Genomic DNA, 19,682 nt, shown 5'->3' with positions numbered 1-19,682 from the left:
TCGGAACAGCCCATCATACTTTGCACAAAACTGCAAACCAAATTTGACAAACTCTGATTTTGAGCTCCCTCAGTTTTATTGCTCAAGATTTCAGTGTCACATCAAGCATTGAAATGAACTCAGCTGCAGTGTCCCTCATTTTTTAGGGAATCCAACAGCAGTACTATTTAGTGGCTAAATTTGTTAACAACCGGAGGAGTGTACCTATACATCAGCATTAGCAAGATAACCATTTGTTTTCTTTACCTGTCAGCCCAAGTTGTATTACAGAGTTGGCTTTTACATTGCTGTCCTTTCTATTAATGACATCAGATTTAAAGGCTAAGAAGCTGCTTTGTCTTGTAACATTCAGTTTTTTTGCTTTTTCTGCACACATCAATATTTATTCTTCATATTTTACCCTGCTGTAGCCTCGCAGTGCTCTAAGGGGCCATAACACAAACTGAACCTGCTCTTGAAAAAAAAAATCTGTCCCCAACAGAAATTTTCAAATTTTGTAAAAACACTCCAACCAAACAGACAAAACAAACAAAAATAAAACCCACCCCAAAATTATATTACTTTTTTTTAGACCTGGACAAGAATTCAAAGTTGTGAAACAAGAAAGGAAAAATGTTGATGTAGGAACATTACTGTAAAGACAGTGAAGCTTTCTAATGACAAAACATTTAGTTTACTAATTTACCAGACTCCGAATAGCAAGAGTAAGTCTATGAAATAAGTTTATAAAATAATAAGTTTATGAAAGCTCGATTTAGAACTCCTAAGAGCTTTTTGACATGAATTGGAGGGAAGAGGAGAGTGAAATGAATCCATGCAATCAATAAAAAGGAAAACAAAGCATTCTTTTATTCCAAATTTTCAAAGTAAACCAAATATGCTTCTGTGAAATGTTTGCATATTGAAAATAAAAGAAAATAAGGTTCTTTATTTTTGTTTTTGGTTTTGATTTTTTTTTTTCCCTCAGTTGCATTATTGGGCTTTAGATAAGGCAGGTAAAGAAGCATTCTTTTACGAGAGTTATAGAAACGTGAAGATTTCCTTTATGCTGTTAAACCCAAGACCTACATGAATTGATGCAGAAAAATCAATTCATTTAGTGAAAAAAAGTATTATTTACTACTAGCTAGATTCTTTATTTCTGATGGAAACAATTTGTTTTCCCCAATAAGTGTCAGGAGCAGTCAGTGCATTTGGAATGGAGTTTATTCAAGGGCTGAAATGAACGGAGCTCTCAAATGAGAGAATTGAGAGGTGGGAGAAAAACAAATCATTTTAATGCCATTCAGAAGGGGCCCTGACTAATCAGATTGTTGTTCATGGCTCCTTGCTGTTTAGAGGACAGAATAGCATAATTTAGTGAAATATTTGCACTACAATGCTTGCAAATTTGGGGAAATGGAATTTGGCTTAAGCCAGGATTATTTGTGATCTTATCCCTCTCTGCTTCCTTCTTTTTTTTTTTTTTTTTTTTTTGGTGAATGTGAGCAGTGCTGATGTACTTGCATAGAGAAAATGGCTTATTTTCTTTGAAGTGTCAATAACATTGTCAGGCATTTATCTAAGCAAACACACAGCAGGATGATTAAGTCAGGGTGAAGCTGAATGCATGAGACACAAATTAATTTTAGCATTGTTTATAATCTGTACACTACACAAAATCCAGAATGCTTAGCACGGGGGAAAAATAAATGTAAATCTATGTAAGAAATGTCAAAATGAGAGATGGGAAATGAGTTGTTACCTAAGGTGTTTTGGAAAGAACTCCTGTTTTGGACTGGTGAAATCATTACCAAATGATTTTTTTAAATGATTTTTAAACCAAACCATTACCAAAAGACTTTTCTTAATATCAGGATAATGGGGGCAATTAGAGGAATGGAATTTCCAGTGCTGATGACTCCATATCCCAGAGTGGGTGGGGGGGGAATTGTCATCTGCTGTAGGTGTGTCTGGCAGTGGCACTGAAATATCTCCTTTTGCTCCAGCACCTCTGGGCACTGACAATATATCATTGTGAAAATGAAGGAAGGTGAGGAGAAAACATATTTTTGTGAAGATTGGTCTGTCATAGAATCACAGAATCACAGAAGGGTCCTGAAAGCTTTTGTTCCACCCCTGACATGGGCAGGGACACCTCCCTCCACCTCAGGGTGCTCCAACCCTGTCCAACCTGGCCTTGGACATTCCAGGGATCCAGGGGACAGCCACAGCTTGTCTGGGCACTGTGTGCCAGGGCCTGAGCACCCTCTGAGTGAAGAATGTCTGTACACTTACATCTCAATAAGAATATTTCCAGTTGCAGTTTTATTAGAGCTTTCTGGGATCAGTGCAAAGCCCCTTTGTCATCAGGATCTGAGCCTGAGCCAGTTCTGTCAGTGGGTACAAACTTATGGCAGGCAGGAGTGAGGATCCCCTTCATGTGAGGAAGTAAAAGCAGAAATATTCCAGTGAACAGATGAAGCCACACAAAGAACTCTGTGTCCCAAATGTCTCTGAAGCAAAAAAAAAAAAAAAAAACCTAATCCAAAAAGCCAGGCTGTGTTTATGGCAGCAGAGAGGTTTCCTAGAAAGGACATGAAGAAGCCACCAAATGTCCAACTCTACTTAAAAACCCTCTTAAAATATCAACTCGTTAAAAATGAAATAATTTTCTGTTTTACTGAATAACTTATTGAGGCTATTTAAAACGTCAGTACGCATTGTATGTTAAAGTTCTGAGTTGTGTTTGTACACAGGATGGGTACTGGTCTTTTCATATTGCTCGTTATTAAAAAAGAAAATCTCTCCATAAAATGTAATGTAGGGATTCAGTTTCAGTTTTATGTTTACACCATTTATTTAAAAACACAGAGCAAAAAACAATTTACGAAAATAGGGGAGAAAAGTTAAATCACTTCTTCAAGGAGGCATCATCCTATATTTATAGTTTGGTAAACACAACATTAATCAGCTGGAAAACGTTCAGCAAAATATAAAACCATTCTGAGCTCTAGCTCAGAGAAATATATGTAGAAAAATATATCTAGCTTCTCTACTTCAAAAGGGAGTGCAAAGCTGCAGAACCTGCGGGAAAATCAATTTTCTGCGGCATAAGTGGCTTGCACAAAATTTTGCAGTGCACCATCTAGATTTTTTTTTTTTTTTTTAATTTAACTGATTTACTTCTGTTCCTCTAACAAATATCCAGGCTGCAAAAGCATTCAGGTTACTCCTCCAAGTACTGTTGAAATAGTATCGAAATTCTTGTTGGAAAATGAAAATTAAAAACTTGATGCCATTGAAGGAAACCGCACGAGATGCACATTTCTTCCTTCAGAGGTCTCGGCTCAAACTTTCCACCAAAAACTGGGAGCAGAACTTGAGATTCTTCCCTTTGGTGGTGAAGTGGCTCACTGGATAATTCCTGAGTGGCACAATCTGGTCCTGACTTTGTGCAGAGATGTGACCAATTCCCAAATTTGCTGCTCTCTGTACCAAAATGGGATAATCAGATCAAATCTCCATTGGAGGCAACACACAGAACCTTTTTCTCTGTGTTTGTTCTGCTGAGAGCAGTGACAAAGTCTGTCCCCAATAGAGTTTTTGTGATTTTTTTTAAAGAACCATCCCCAGAGAATAAGCGTGCTACATTCCCTCTTTGATGTGCTGCCCAGGGACTTCAAAGAAAAACTTATACAAAATACATCCTCTTAAAAATTGCTTTGTTTCCAAATCCCAGCTACAATTATTAATGTAATGTAGGTTGACTTCTTAGATTACATTTGATTTAATTTTAGATTATGTTATTATTTCTTTGACTGCATTTTGTCCGTACCAATAAAAAGGTGCATTTCTTAGGTAAACTTCCCTCCTGAAATGAGCAGGCTGAATGTCGTACATAATCTATCCTCATTTCACATGATGAGACTTTCAAATTCGGATCTTTTTGACTGAGTGCCTCCTCCATCACTGCTGGAGCTCGCTGTTTTGGGGGGAGAGGGATGTATTACAGTAACTGATGGGCTTTGCTGGCTTGCAAACGCTGTTCAACCCCGTGAAGCAAGATCAGGCTCCCTCATGTAAAATGCATTGCTGCTAGCACTGAGATGTTCAATTATAACTGTCCTCTTCCAAGATTTATCTTCTGAAAAGTGATGGGAAGAAGTAAACTGTTGAAAGTTTGAAGGGATGGTGAGTTACCACCTTGAAAGTTGGAGTATTTTCTGTCCCTCCTGATCTGTGTGTAGCCTCAGGCCATTTGTCTGTTATCAGGAGAGTCCCTGGGTACAAAGCCAAGCTTTAGTAGTAAAGGTGCAGATGCAGGTCCCAGGACAGATAACTTTGGAGGTTTTGAGATGAAATTGGGATGTTCTGCAGTAAATGCTAACATTGAGGTGAATCACTTTCCACATTGGCTTTGAAACTGAAGGATGAGAACCCCTCAGCCTCATTTGACACTTGGGGAACTCTGGTTTAGTTTTGGTTCTGAACTGTCTCAATGTCCCTGTTTCCCACCTCTCATTTTTTAGGGAGAGGTTTTTTTTAGGGGCAGAGTGAGGCCTTCCCTCTGTGTACATCTGTGATCTCCAGGTGCTGGGGAAGGGTGGGGACTCCTGTCTGGAGCAGGCTGGGGGAATGCCAGGATGTTTTAGCTAAAGTGTTTTACAACTCCCTGGCAGAATTCTCCCTCCTGGGTGGAAGGAATTGACCAGTGAGCCAAAGTCTGTCCCTGCTGCTTGGAAGGATTGCTCCTTCCCTTCCTTTCTTTCCTTTGGGCTCTTGGGGTGAGATCTGTTGTGCTCCTCCCTCCAGTGTTGGGTTCACACTTTATGGGTGGTTTGAGCAGCATCCAGCTGGGGTTTGTCAGCAAGAGCCCTCCTGACTCAGGCACCTTTTTAAACAGCAGAAAACACAGAGGCAAAAATGTCAAAAATGTTTTTAATGTCAAAAAACTCCTCTGTCAGTCTTTCACTTTTTGGTAATGGCTTTGGCACTGAAAATGACTGAAATAACGCCACTGAAATGTCCATTGGAGCAAGATGTAGCTGTGTCTACACTAGAGCTTCTGTCAGTGTGGAAATGTCAGAAAACATTATATTCAGAGCACAAATTGCAAGTATAGAACTGACAAAGTAAATTTTGAACTGTGTGCTCAAGTGTAATGCTTGAAACATATTCCAAATTGGCAAGTTGCAACCAATCATGGAACAGAACCAGTGCCCCAAAAACCTGACAGAGCCAATGTTGAAATCTGAATAATTGCAACTCCATTTCTCCATTTTCACAGTAATTTAAATGGTAGAAGCATTGGCAGAAATTCATGAATAATTTACATATAAGAATTTAGCAATCTGTGGTGAATAGAAAAAATAAATGGCAAATCCAATAAATAAATGTTTGTTGTGAATTATTTGCTGTGCTCTGATGTTTGCTAAGAAGTGTCTTTTTTTTTTTTTTTTTTTTTTTGAGCTTTCATAAAGTGCTGGATTTGAACTCTTGCTTCTCAGGAAAATGCAGTTTTAAAGCAATAGCAGGGAAGTACATATCTACCAGGGGAAAAAATAACAAACCACAGTCAAAACAATAGGAATGTGCAACAGAGGCTGTTTTATGAAGGATAAATATAAAAAAGGATACATTATTTGCCACACAGCAGCTGCAATTGCAAAATCTGTAGCCTTAATGAGACATGTTAGCTGATATATGTATTGGTGAGTTATACACTGCAAGAGTTTTTAATTAACTATGTATAAAGTTTTAAGATTTATAGCGGAGGTAAAATCTGAACAGAGAAATTCCTAATTCCCCTCTGCGCCTGTGGGAATGTGATATTATTTTAATAAACAAGAAATTAATTTACACAGCACCAGTATTTATTTCCACATGGAATGGATATTGGGGCTGTGTAAAAAAAAAAAGTTACAATAGATAAAATAGAAAAATTGTTTATATGGTTTGCTTTGACTTTGCTTGAAACAAGATAAAGAACACTAAATACTTTTACTGGTGGTTTTTTAATGAACTCTGACTGTTTTGTAGATCTATTGAATCTTTTTTCTTTTCCATAATAAAATTCTGTTTCTGATGTAACTGTTGAGCAGTGTTACACATCAGTTTATCAGAATAATGCCTCATAATTTACTTGTGCATGTGTGAGAACAATTGCTTTTCCATCCAGAGATTTGTTTATATTTGGAAATCTGTGGGACTTTTTTTGGTGTTTTTTTCTCCCTTAGTAAATTAAAAATATTTTTAAAAAATCTCTTAATATTTACATTTATTTTTGTTTGATCCAGAATAAAAAACTCCACTTGGAATAGTTGGTGAAGGCAGAATTAAATAAATCCAGATGATCTTTTTACCAAAGTCTAGTGCTGGTGTTCACTTTGTCCACCAGCTCAGAGATCAGGACACTCATTCTGGGTGCAGTTTTTTCTGTAACGTAGAATCAAACACTCTCCCCACTAATGAACTCTCCAGCTGTCCTGTGGCCTAAGACTTACAGAAATTGCTCAAACGACCAGTAACACTTTCCTTTGGAAAATGTGCATCTCCTTTCCATTTGTCTCTTATCTGTAGTCTTGTAAGTTTTTGCAGAAGCTAATTTTTGATTCTTGATTTTTTTTCTGCTTTCCAATTGGAAGAATTGGTGTCTGCCTGTTAAGAGGCTGGTCCACCTTTACAAACACTGCCTATCTGAGAATGGGAATAGAGATGTGGTATTTGAATCTTCTTTGTTGGATTTTTTCCCCTATTCCTTATAACACTTAAATGCACTAATTTGTGTTTTAAAATATTATTGCCTGCATTCAGCATGTGCCTGCTCATGTTGGTACTATTGAACTTTAAACATCCTTATTTAATCCTAAATATCAATTTGCTCATCCCTGTCTAACATTTTCAGCACTTTATACGTGTGCTTGCCCTTAAGATGAACTTTCTCAGGGACTTTCTGTGGCTGTCCCAGGTTTCTGTAGGTCACAGGATGCATTTCGAACAAATAAATTTTCAATACTTGTAGCCAAAACCCATTTCAGTGCAAATAAAACCCTGATGACTTCTGTAGATGGAGACAATGAAATAAATTGAACATGCTTGGCCTATGAGAAGCTTTTCTGTTCCTGAGAATAGCAGTTTTTGTGACCGTCTATTGCCAATTGCTGCTTTCAGGTGATAGTTTACTGTCTGAGTTTATTTTGTGTATGCTGATTGACTATTCTGGCACTTCTAGGTTTCTTCCTTGGCAAACCTTGATGCTTATGTCCAAATGCTGTTTTTCTGGAATATATACACCTTCACCCTGTGTAGTGATTCCAGCTTTTTTAAAGGAGAGCAGTGCCCTGCAGCACTGGAAAGAGCCATCCTGAGCTCTGAGACAATTCCTTCACAGAAGTGGTTGTAAAGCATTGGAACAGACTGCTCAGGGAAGAGGTGGAGCCACCATCCCTGGAAAAAAAAACTGTGGTTGTGTCACCTGAGGATGTGGTTTAATGATGAACATGGTGGTGGTACTAGGCTGGAAGTTGGACTTGATCTCGAAGGTCATTTCTAACCTTAACTATTCCTTGGTTCTGTGGAAGTAGAGTTGCTCAAATGAGCAATTTGCCTGAAGCTCCCAACATGTTAACACAGAATAAACCAACCATATACTGGTTTATTTTCCACGTCTATAGAGGAGGGTTCTAGGCACTTCAAAAGGAAAAGGGAGAGAAATGCAGAGTCTCCTCCTGGAGCAGCAAGTGAATGCAGTAGTAAAATAATGTTTACTCCTTTGATGGTTTGGAAAGCTGTAGGAGGAATGAATAATTGGGAAACGAGCCTGGAAAGATAACTAAGTTGAGCAGCACAACTCATTGCCAGTTACTGTATGGGAATGTTGTAGGAAAAGTTGTGTCAGCAGGAGAGGGGGTGGGAGGCAGGCATGGGATTGATGGTAGGAGAAACACTTCCCAAAATCTGAGCACATTGCTCCTGGGTGCTGGTTTGGGTGCTCCTGAGATGTGAGTCATGAGACTGAGTGTACAAACTAGAGAGGATTGGTCTGCAAAGGCACAAGCAGGCAAAGGGGGATGTAAAGAGCCTGTACTTTATTTCTTGATTGCCTGTCCTGGTTGGCCAGCTAATCTACTTGCCCTAAGCCAGGGCTGCTGGGCTCCAGCTCCTTCTGTGAGCAAATGTTCTCATCTGCTGGAGCTGGGATTCAGCTAAGATAACTGTTCCATGTCTAGGAAATGGATAGAAGGACTGTGTTGTTTTTGCCACTTCAGGATCCATTTCTCTGTCTGTAATTTACTTTTCTGTGAAAGTTTCCCTGGTGAATAATGTTCCCAATCCAGACTTGTTTCTGGCAGAACTTCAAAGCATTAATGGACATATTTTAGAGTTGTAATGAAATCTGGTTTTGTTCAGCTTTGGAAGGAAATTTTAATGAAGAGTTTTGTGAAATAAAATGGCTTGGAGGTGATGATCAGGAATTGCTTTCCAAAAACAATATGAGATGAACAAAGTAAAATGAAGTTTGGTGGCAACACTGCACCTCTATCACTCCACACTGCAGTACAATAGCAACCATTGCCTGTGCAATGATGAGTCTCATCAGTTCCCAGACAGCAGGCTTTGTAATAACAGAGCATTTATGTAAAACACTGAGGGGAAAGAGGAGGGAGGGAAGGAATGAAAGTTGTCTATCAGGCTGAGTACACAAAGCGTTTCGTACTTCACAACTAATTTTATTTTTAGTTAATATTCATTGATGCAAGCTCTAGTCTATTATTAAGTGAATCTGGTGAATAATTACATCCATCACTTTGAAGTGTTTAAGACAAGTGTGGAGTTGTAAAACCAGTCCTTTGTATTGGAATCATCCCCAAAATTACGTTGTGGGAACCATGTTGACACTACAGTGTGATCATGTTCTGAGTCTGAGGGATCTCAGCACGTTCCCAGAATTGCTCCTGTGTGTTGTATTTCCAGGCATTAACCATCCAGTCACGATTTCTTGGGAACCATGAGAAAGTGTAGGGTGCCTCTGAATTCTCTTTTCCTTGGCTTCTGTCAGCTTTTGAATGTGACCCATCTGTGGATGAGTGAATGGCAACTGTTTATTCCAGAATAAAGCATGTGCTGAAACGCAAACAAGCAGCCTACAGAAGCACCGAGCTAAGTTTAATTAGCTGTAGAGTTCATTTCAACTTCAAGCTCCCAAGTTAACTCGCTAGGCAGCAGAGTTTATAATGCATTTCTTGCAAGCTGCCTGCCAGACAGGGGAGCTGATCATATTATACTTGTTGCTAGGTGATGAATTCTGATAACCTTTCTGTTCCTATATTTATAAACGTCTCATGCACTCTCTGCTATAGCATAATTACTTATTTACGCCTCAGTTCCTGGATAGAACTACTACAAAGTTGCTAAGCAGCTGTGTGCATAAATATATAACATCGTGTCACTCGAAAACTTTTGGCAACTCACAATTACCAGATGAATTCTCTGTTTGTCACGATTGTAGCCGTCAGCAATGTGGAACACAAATGAGGGATATCAGTGTACACAAGGACAGAGCTTTATTTGCCACAAGAGACTAATGCTCTGGGAGGGGACATGAGCTGGAAAAATGCACAGATTAAGGTGTGTTTTTTGGGGTGGTTTTTTTGGCATTCTTTTCTTTATTTAATGGCTTTATAACCAGAAGCAAAGTAAAGATTAACTGATTATTATCTCACCTCTTTAAACTTCATAAGCATTATAATCATTGTAGTTACTCTAATGTGAAGGAAAAGAGACACTTATTCAAACAGATGTGCTGAGGTTTCTGCATTCTAATGCTGCAAATTGAAGTGAGAGTGTAACAAATCTGTATGAGTATTTCTCAGTGCAGCCATCAGAGCATTTGTCATTAGTGGGACCTGTACCAAGCTTAAGGAGAAACGAGGGAAGAGGAGAAATCAAGGGTTTTTTACCTTTATTTGACATTGACACAAATTTTGTTGAGTTGACTGCTATGATTGCAGATACAATTCACGTAATTTTAAGGATAACTGTAATTTATTAAATCTAAGAGAGTATCTGGAGATAAAATCCTCAGATGGCTTTTCACTGCACTCTATTCTTGACTGTGGAGTTTAATACAAGACACAATTTTATTCACTGGTGACAACTTTCTGTGGAAACTGTCAGTTATGAGCCTGATCCATGTTCCTGAAGGTGACAAAAAAAGTTTGGAATCAAGCACGGCCTTGATCCCGATCTTAGCTGGTGGTTCCAATGAGCTGTTTGTGTTTTCTCTTGATTTTTTTTTCTATTGTTCCTTAGTTATTAAAAGAGGCACAAACTTCAGTAGCCTGATGTTCTTCCCTTGGTTTATCTATGTAAACAAATTTCAGGTTGCTTATAAATGATCCTGACTGACAGAAAATACTTTCCCTCGGGTCAGTTCTTTTGTGGAAGATACCAAAGCCTGCCTTTCTTTAAAGTATAAAAGCCTGCGTTTGATCTGAATAGAAACTGTTCTGGGAATGACTGTGCAGAGCAAGATTACATGGTGCAATTTTAATTACATTGTTCTCAGCAGTGCACCTTGTCTGATCTTAGTGTCAGAGTCAAAATTCAAACCAGTTGTTTGGTTCTGTAACTTAGTCAAGCACCGATATTGTTTGAAAGAGATGACGATAAGTTTAACAAGTTTAAAATCCAGCACAGTTCAGAGACGTGGCTTTCCTCGTTAGTCTCAGAAATTTTGTGCTTTAGCAGGTTTGATTTTCGGGTGGCTTATAGAATTATCTCTGTGTTGGAACTGGATAGTTACTTGAGAAAAACAGCTTAACCACCAACTCAGTTTGCAAAACTAAATGCAGTTTAGATTCTGAAGGCCTTCTGAAAAGTTATTAATAAATTGTATCCAAGGGCTTAACGCTGTTGATCTGATTTTTAGACTGAGGGCTGAAAAGAAGTGGAGATTAGGGATTTGAACATTTTTCAGATCAGTCTGGAGAAATCAGCTTTCTACAGGTGACTCTTAAAAAGGGTTTGAGGGAACTCACTTGAGAGAACTTGTTAAATCACTAAGAGGAATTGTTATTCCTCTGTCAGGTTCGTTGACGGAGAAGATGAGAAATCAGAAGATTTCCCCTGGAACTGGGAGGACCTTTGTTTCACTTTTTCACTTGGAAAACCAAACAATCTACAGAATAAATGGTCTGAGCTGATTTTCAGGCATGGCATTACTCATTCAGCAGCTGGGAAAAATAGGCCAGCAACCTACAGTATCCATTTTGAAAGGAAAATATTGCACAGTGGATTTATTACTCACTCTCATTTCCTTTTATGTATTGTAAACGATGCGTCATCCTCTATTTCTGAAACATACTCCTACTGCTGAGTGCTGTTTGGAAATTATTTCACAGGGCACAAGTTGAAAGCTTTACTCCTGGGGACGTCTTTTAAGGAAACATTATTGTGCTTTGATAATTTTATAATTATTGTCACTCCAGAAGAAGGGCAGCTGTATGTAGATGTCTGTGTATTTGGGGTTTTTACTGTTTCCTAGCACGTACTGACCAATAGTTTGGGTTCTTTTGGAGTGTTGAGGTGAGGAAGCAGTGAACAGAATTACAGATTAGTTGTCATTCCACACAGAAGGTGAAACCAAGACCCAAGACTGAAGAGGTGGAGGCAATATTGCCTGGCACAGCATCTGTGGGTAATGTGCAAAAAAGCACTTTGTAGTGATGCCTTGTTTAATGAAAAGCTCCTGCCCTTTGACTTCTTGTCTCCAAGTGCTGCCACAGTAGGAGAGATATCTCAAGCAATATTTTTTCTCCCATCTCTGATAAAAGCAAGTGTATGAGGCTGTGAGTAGCTGCCATGGATTTGGTATAGAACAAAAGATATTTTTTGCAACAGCATTTTCTTCTTCCAGCCTCAAATCACTGAATTATTTGAACTTGCCACTGGAGGAGCAGACAAAGCTTCTTTTCTTCCAGAGAGGCTCCATATTTCACTTCTGTCATTTATCCACCTTTCTTACTAATGGCCCAACCTCAGGCAAATGGAAATGTGTGTGTAACTCAGTGAATCTTCTGTTCATCCAATAGAATATAATGATTTTTCTTAGAATAACGTAACACCCATAGAAAAATAATTGAATCCTGACAGAACCTTGTGCCTTTAAAAAATAAAAAAAAAAAAATTGAAAAAGCTTTGGCAGATCACATTAAGAAATGGCAGATCACTGTAATTATAACAAACTGACCCTGAAGATAAACAGCTTTAATTGTCAACTTGAGGGAAAATATCTCCATGACCTTTGACTAATTGTCTAGTTAATGGAAAACCTTTACTAAATAAATTTGTGGCTTTGGAGGCATTTGAAACACATACTGGTGTAAATAAGGTATTTTCTGGACTGGTTTCACTCTAGGTGCTTCCTGTGAGTGATTGCTTGTTGTTACTTTTTGACATCTGCTGGCAGCCTTTTATTTATCCAGCTGAATCTCCTGGGACAATGTTCTTTTTATTCCTGAATTTAATCTCCACTGATTAGTTTTCAATAAATTACATATATCAAGAAATTTGGGTTCGTTAGCACTTCCGGTGACTGCTCAAAGATCAGATGTGTGCAGAAGACAAGGAAATTCCTGGTCTGTAGCACAGTGCCCCTCCAAGCTTCACTCAGGCAGCATTCAAAGGAAATAATCCATTCTATCCCACTGGGAATTCTTGTACAAACTCAGACTTCTGTCCCATCTCCCTCCTCCATAGACACGATTGATTTCATATTGACAAACTTCTCACAGCAATCTGCAGAGCCACGGATGTATTGAATGCATCTGAAAGTCTTTGATTCTGTCTGCTCCTGTCTCAGACCCAGCCAGTGAAGATACTGTAAGAATCCAAAGATAATTTCTTCTTATGTTCTACTGGGGATCTCAGCAGGATGTTGTGTAAATCCACTAAAATGGGAAGTTATTGATCATTTGCATTGCAATGGGAAATCCTTTCACCGAAACCAACAAAGTTCAAAAGTATCTTTTCTACACATCACTGCTGGCTCTGGGGTCCTTTGAGCTGCTCGGAATCGATGCAGCCTTAACAGGGAAATGTCACATTCCTCCCCAGATGTGACAGCTCCTGAGAGACTGGAGCTCCACAAACGTGGTGTCACTTTGTGTCCCTTGCATTTACAGAGAGAAAACAGCTCCGGTTAAACTGAGCTCTGTGTTGTGCTCAGAAGATCAATGACTGTGATATAACATCTAAAGGTTCTATTATTTTATTTTTTTTTTTCCTTCAGACACACTCCCTGACATAATATTTTTGTTGAAACGGTAATTTTTCTCTAGGGTTTAGAACGGCAGCTACAGTATTGTCGTGTCTTATAATGCAGCCACTGACCCAGGAGATCGGTCAATAACACCTCTGTGTTGTAATAAATAAGCCAAGATAACTTCCAGCTGGGAACAACTCATTACAGCTCCTTCCACCTGATTAAATTTTTGCCCTAAATAAGACAATGGGCAGCAAAATGATGTGTGAAGGTATCATGTAATGTGAGCTGGTGTAGTCTGCTGGGGGAGGAGGGAACGCCTTCAGTTTTGACTGTAGTGGTTGTATTTTCCTGCAGTTTCAAGCATTCACAGACAGCTGATGGAGCCCTGTTGGCAGAATAAACTTGTTGAAGAGCGCAAGGTATTACTGAGGAATCTTTCTTTCTAGGAGAAAGCAAAGAAGGAGTGTGGTGGGCAAAGGCAAGAAGTAGCAGTGATGTGCAAAAAGTCAGGAATCCTTGAGTCTGGTGCTGATGGAGCCGCCTTACCCACACTTACATCTTGTCCTCTGTGCAAGCTTTTGCTGGAATCCCAAACAGCAGCCCCAATGCTGCAGGGCAAGGACCTTTTGCTCCAGACCTGGGCTGACATAATCTGTGAGGCCTCTGTTTTTAGAGCAGGGTTGATCACTCCAAGTTCAAGTTACCAGATAGGATGCTCACAAGCCAAGTGGTGCTGTGATGAGCCAGGAGAAGAGAGGCAGAGCTCAGTGAGATGTGGAAAGATGCCAGAGTCCAGTGTTGGGTAGGGCAGAAGGTGAGAGGAGGGGCAGAGCCGGCTGAGATGAGGATTTTGGCGTTGGTGGAGTCACTGGCTCTGGAATCACACATCAAACCCATCATCCAACGGGGAGCCTTCAGTCAGGGGTTACTCATTGCTCAGGAGATCTGTGCTGCAGAATTTCGGGTTTTTACCAATTTTCCAGCTATTCTATGACTCCAGGTGGTAGAGGATTTGCAGGAGAGAGACCAGTGTGACTCTTTTGTAGGAGTATCACACCTTTCCTTGGCTGCAGCTGGTTCCTGGGTGAAACCCCTTGTCTTTCATCATCTAAGGAAGCTCATCTCCTATCTGTGCTTGCAATGAGCTCTGACAGCACAGAGAAAGCTGTGGCTATTAATAGACACCATTTCTCCAGCGGACAGGGTGTTCTCCAAAGGGCAGGAATGAACACCCTGTGCCCAGAGGATGAACTGCTGGCCTAAATTTTTGTATCATAACAGTGCTCTGCACAAATCTAATCATCCCACATAAACCACACAGGCATGTTTGCCAGTTTAGGTAATCAGTTTATTTTTTTTTCAGGCTTGAAAAGTGTGCTCAGGGATGAAGTCTGTTGTTTAGTACTTGTTCTTCCAGAGAAGTTGAATATAAATGTGTATTTGTCTTGAGCAATTCTTGTTACGTTGTGACGAACATTTCGCTGTGGTTCACATTCCCTCAATTTCTGACTCTCTGGATACTAAATAAGTCATCATTGTTATTTACTTCAGGGGCACATAAAGAAATTATATAAATGCAAGAAAATCATAAACATGCAGTGCAAGATAATAACTCACTGTTGCTTGTTGGATTTGTTAAAAAAAAATCGTTCTGTAACAATTCTACTGCAGAGTTAGAATGTAGCAGTAAGCTGTATAAAAACCTTGAAAAAGGGCTTTTATAAAACTCATTTTGTTCGTTTTATTAAATGCTCAATAAGTTTTTTTTGTGTAAATACTTCAGTCACGCTAGTAGGTTTTCTAATCTCTGAAATCATTATTTCTGCAGCACTTTTAGATACGAAATAATGATAATATCATATCTTTAGGAGTATCCTGTCTTTCTTAGCTGTTGACAGTCTCTTGTCTGGACATTATTCTGCCCTGAAATTGTCATGGGGCAACACTTTTTCCTTCTGCTGCTCAGGTAATTTTGCAGAAAAGCAGCAGAAACACACAGGCTATGGGCTCACTGCCAGAACTCGTGTTCCAGAGGTGCTTTTGAAGGCACCTCAAAGGCAGGGGAAGAAGCTGTTTCTCCTGGTGGACCTTTTTTGTTGGCTTGAAAGGCAGGATTTGTTTTGTTGCCCAGCTCCTGTGCCGGTAGCTCTTGTGACAGCTCCCTGTGTTGTTCTGGGATGGGTTCAGGTAGTCCAGATGTGCTGGTTCCAGGTGTATTTTATCCTCCCCACCCTTGCAGGATAACTCAGCCCTAGGAGCCTCGTGTCACTCTGTGCAGTTGCTGAGTGTGATGCTGTTTTACACCACAATGACACAAGACTCTGACCTCAGAAGGCTGAAAATGACTCCTTTTATTTTTGGGATGTGTCTCCCTTTTTATACTATCCTACACAGACCAATTTGATCAGTGAAACAAAGGCAAACCCCTTCAATCACCTTGGTCAGACCAGAGACACACCAAAAAGAAGTCCCTCCTAGGAAAAGAATGTAAACAAAATTACAGCTACAAAACCATTCCCTCCTGTTTACAGAAAATTCCCTGGGAAAAGAATTTCAGAAAACCAAAACACCTCAGGCACGGAACCAGGGCTACACTGAGTGCCTGTCCCTCTCCTGCTGTTTCCACTCACTGCTCATTGCTGACAAGAGCCTGGCCAGGTCACGGCGCTTTATGAATTTTTATACACAACAAAAACAACACTCAGAAACGTTTCCATTTGCCTCAGCCATCACTTTTCCCTCTTTGTAGTTAATGAAGCTCAGCCTTGCTGGTGTCTGTCGAGCTCCCCTGTTTTGCAAATGTTGTTGAGCAGGGAGGACTGAGCTGGGCTGGGCGATCCCTGCTGGGCTGGGAAGTTAAGTTGCCTTTGTGCAGCTGTAATGTGCTTTTCTTGCATCTCCAGACCTCTCACAGATACACCTTCTGACTCGTGGCTTAAATATGATCTAAAGTTATTTGCTAAAAAGGAGAAGAAAAAGTGCACAGGATAATATCACTTTGGTGCTGTAATTCCCATGGATTTGAGCAAGGCTAGGTTATATTTACAAAAAGCATCCTTAATATTCATTGATAGAGTAATTAAGTCTGTATTTTCTGTGTGAAATTTCCTCATTCAGGAGCCATTTTGTTTCTTGTTATGATCAGCTAACAGAAAAACATGAATATCTGTGCATAGAGACTTACAGAGTTAGTTTTGGTGTGCTTATAGATAAATATGTGTATTTATTTATTCAGAATACCTCTGTGGAGATTTCAGCAGAGAGAAAATCATGGATTCAGTATTGCTGTTCAAAACAAATTAAACTTCTGAGAATTAAACTCAGAAAAAAAAAATTGCTTTGGAAGTGGAATACATCAGGCCAACATATGCTTTTGCATACAAACTTATTTCAGCTTGTTCACTTTTACTTTAGTTTACAAGAAGTGCAACTGCTACCCTTTCAATGTTTTAGAATGGTATTCTCTAGAACATCTGTGGGTCATTACCATAAATATCACAGTGGTGTAAGAACCTCACATTTGTGATATATGATAACAGGGAAAGTGGAATGCACTGAAAGGAGGAATCCCAGGAACATGAATGCTCTTGCTGAGTTCTATAAAGGTTAATATTTCCAGTTACATCTTCTCCCATCATCGCACTCATCAACTTGGGATCCTGCACAAGGTTTTCCAATGGGTCTTTTGGTGATAATAAGCTCAAAGTCAGTGATTAAAGCTTTGGGATGCACGCAGGTATTGCTAATAATGAATATTGCTCAGTGGAAAGAAATATTCTGTACAATTCACATGTGAATTTTACAAACAGGAGTAAAAGTTGAACACAGGAGGCTGAGAAATGAACAGAGGGCGATGAATGACACTCATGTTTTTCACTGGGAGCTGCTTGGCAGTGTTTTCATTTTGCTTGCATGGAGTTTTGGAGCCTGTCTCATAGCATGTGGCATATTAGGCACAATAAAGATGTTCATTTGGCAGCTGGAGCATGACTAGGAACATCAAAAGAGTCATAGATGCGTCAATAAATGAGGAACTCCACCTTCATATAAATATTAGATCACTGTTTTAATTGCCCATTGAGTTCTTGTCAATGAGACATTCACTTGTCATGCCTGGTGCAGCATTACCAACGTTTTATTTTAAGGCTAGAGCTGAACTGTTGCTATTATTCATTTTTTGCACTTTTGTAGCACCCTGAGCACCAAACATGAATCATTTTGTTGCAAGTGCTGTACAGACACAGAGTGAACACGTGGCCTTTGCTCTGAGGAGTTTAAAATCCAGCTAAACCCCTTAAGCTCCAATACAGAGTGAGTGTGCAGGAAAACATGGGAGGTTTGGGGGTTTGTGGCCCTTCTCATCAGGCTGCCACTCTCCCAACCTGTTATAATGCACGTGGGTAGTGGGAATAATGTCAATTATCCATCTCGGGGCTTTCCTGACACCTCATCTCTGTGACAAATGCATGAGCACCACAAACATCATCACACAGACCATATGTTACCAGGGCTGCCAAGAAGAAAGGTGTTGGATATTCAGAGAGCACCTTTGCAGCTCAGGCTGACACTTTCCACAGCTGATATCCACAACTTCTGTCTCGTTTCTTGTTACACTGGTTGGTACTTGGGGGACAAAAGGAGCAATTAATTAATTAATCACAATTTATAGTTCTTACATAGGGATTTCTACATTGGCTTTATGCACAAAGCAAGATTTTTTTCACCAGAGAATAAGAACTAAAAATCCTATTTCCCTTGTGTTTAACAGGCATTGACAATGTACAGGTTTGGTTGAGAGATAGATGTGATGCCAGGGGGGGGAAATCTGAGGAAGATGATGAAGCTGAAGCTCCTCAGAGCTCTCCTGAGTGCCTGGCAGGGAATGTCAGTGTGGTCAGTGCCAGGCCCAGCTCCTTGGGCAGTGTAGCTGCTCCTGGAGCTTGCTAAGGGCAGCTCAAGTCCAGTGAATTTTGGGTATTTGCCGTGGCTCTTCCCCAGAAGCCACAGGAGTTTAAGGAAACAAATATTCCCAGTGAGGAGCACCGTGAGGATGACTGGGAACACAATTCAATCTTGGGTGGTGTTCTCTGGTCAGCCCGGTCCAGGAGACAACATCTTCCTGATAAAGTCCACATTTGATCCCGAGCTCAGACTAGGGGTTTTATCTAAGGCTCCAGTTCCCTTCAACTCTGTAAAAAATTGGTTTCAGTTTCATCCCTGTTGGCCCTTAGGCCGAATAATCTTCACTCTTCTTTATCCCTATGATCATCTCATCTCCTCCCCTTTCTAATTTCTCTCCTACATATCAGTGCTTCTCAGTACCTTTTCATTTTCTCTCCTTCTCCTTGCTATTAACCTCACCAAATACTCTTGTTTCTGTGGTAGGACTGGGAATTGAAAACATCAGTGCTTTTGGATGAGATATGGTAAGAAAAAAAAAAAAGACAGTTTCCTGCTTTCAAATGCCTTGGCTCTTTATGGAAAAAGTTGCAGGGTTTCATAAGCTCCCAGTTGCAGGGTTTCATAAAGCAGGATGAATAGACAGCAAAATATAAAAGGTTTAAAAGTGTCAAATTCATACTTCCAAGGGAATACAGAAGAGATTAAAATACTTCTCCTGATTCCACATGCCAAATCTGCATGTGGTCTTTGAGTTTCCCCAGAGCATGCAGATGGCAGCGATGCAGGAATCCCAGAGCACTGAGCACAGAGGTGGGAGCAGCTCCTCCCTGCTTTGGAAATACAACTCAGTTTGTCCTTTTCTTGAAAGGCACCTGCAGTGTTTGGCTGGGTGATGCTAAAGCTCTGGTGGCATTTGGTTTTAAGGGATTACTTTATTACAGTTTTCTTTGCCTTTTAAATGTTGGTTTCTTTAAACTTTTTATTCCTGATATTATTTCTCAAAGGCCAATGCTAAATTTTTCCAGTTGTAAGCTATTAATAGTAAATCAGCAGTAGTTTTTGATTATGAAGAGCACATATTTATTCGGAGAATCACAGATTGGCTTGGGTTAGAAGTGACCCTAAGGGACACACAGTTCCAAACCTTCTACAGTGAGAAGGGATGCCACTAAAACAACAAGTTCCTAAACCCTTTTTTTTTTTTTTTTTTTTTTTTTTGTGTCATTTAGGTTTTTGGTTGGTTGGTTGGAGTTCTTTTTTTTTTGGGGGGGGGGGTTAGATTTTTTTTGTGGGTTTTTTTGGTGGGGTTTTTTGTTTGTTTTGTTTTTAGAATTATTTAGTTGGAAGTTGTGGGGTTTTTTTAGGAGATTAAAAAATAAGAGATTTGTAGTTCACAAAGGTCTCAATCTAAGCAGTATCTATACAGTGATATGTACAGAGAATTTCAACTTCTCACATTTGTAGTGACAGAAAAATCTTGTATTTTTGTTGCTTGGTAGCTTTAGGAAGTTGAAGTGAGTTTGTTAGAACA

The 19,682-nt window shown here is 39.7% G+C and overlaps 1 protein-coding gene across 3 annotated transcripts in view; it reads left to right on the top strand.

Annotated features, from left to right (window-relative positions):
• Nucleotides 1-19,682, top strand: part of CDH13 (cadherin 13) — a 444,776-nt gene that overhangs the window by 133,791 nt on the left and 291,303 nt on the right. The window contains exon 1 of one of the 3 annotated variants that reach the window (XM_066327534.1): nt 4,469-4,474. The exons of the other annotated variants lie outside the window; for them this stretch is intronic. The gene's annotated coding sequence lies outside the window, so the exon portion shown is untranslated. Of the gene's footprint in view, nt 1-4,468; nt 4,475-19,682 lie in introns of those variants that run through there. 3 annotated transcript variants of the gene reach the window in all.

Source organism: Sylvia atricapilla, chromosome 12, assembly GCF_009819655.1.
Source record: "Sylvia atricapilla isolate bSylAtr1 chromosome 12, bSylAtr1.pri, whole genome shotgun sequence".
In the NCBI taxonomy this organism is placed as follows: Eukaryota; Metazoa; Chordata; class Aves; order Passeriformes; family Sylviidae; genus Sylvia; species Sylvia atricapilla.
Note: the sequence above shows the minus strand (reverse complement) of the source record. Positions and strands in the feature narration are given on the sequence as shown.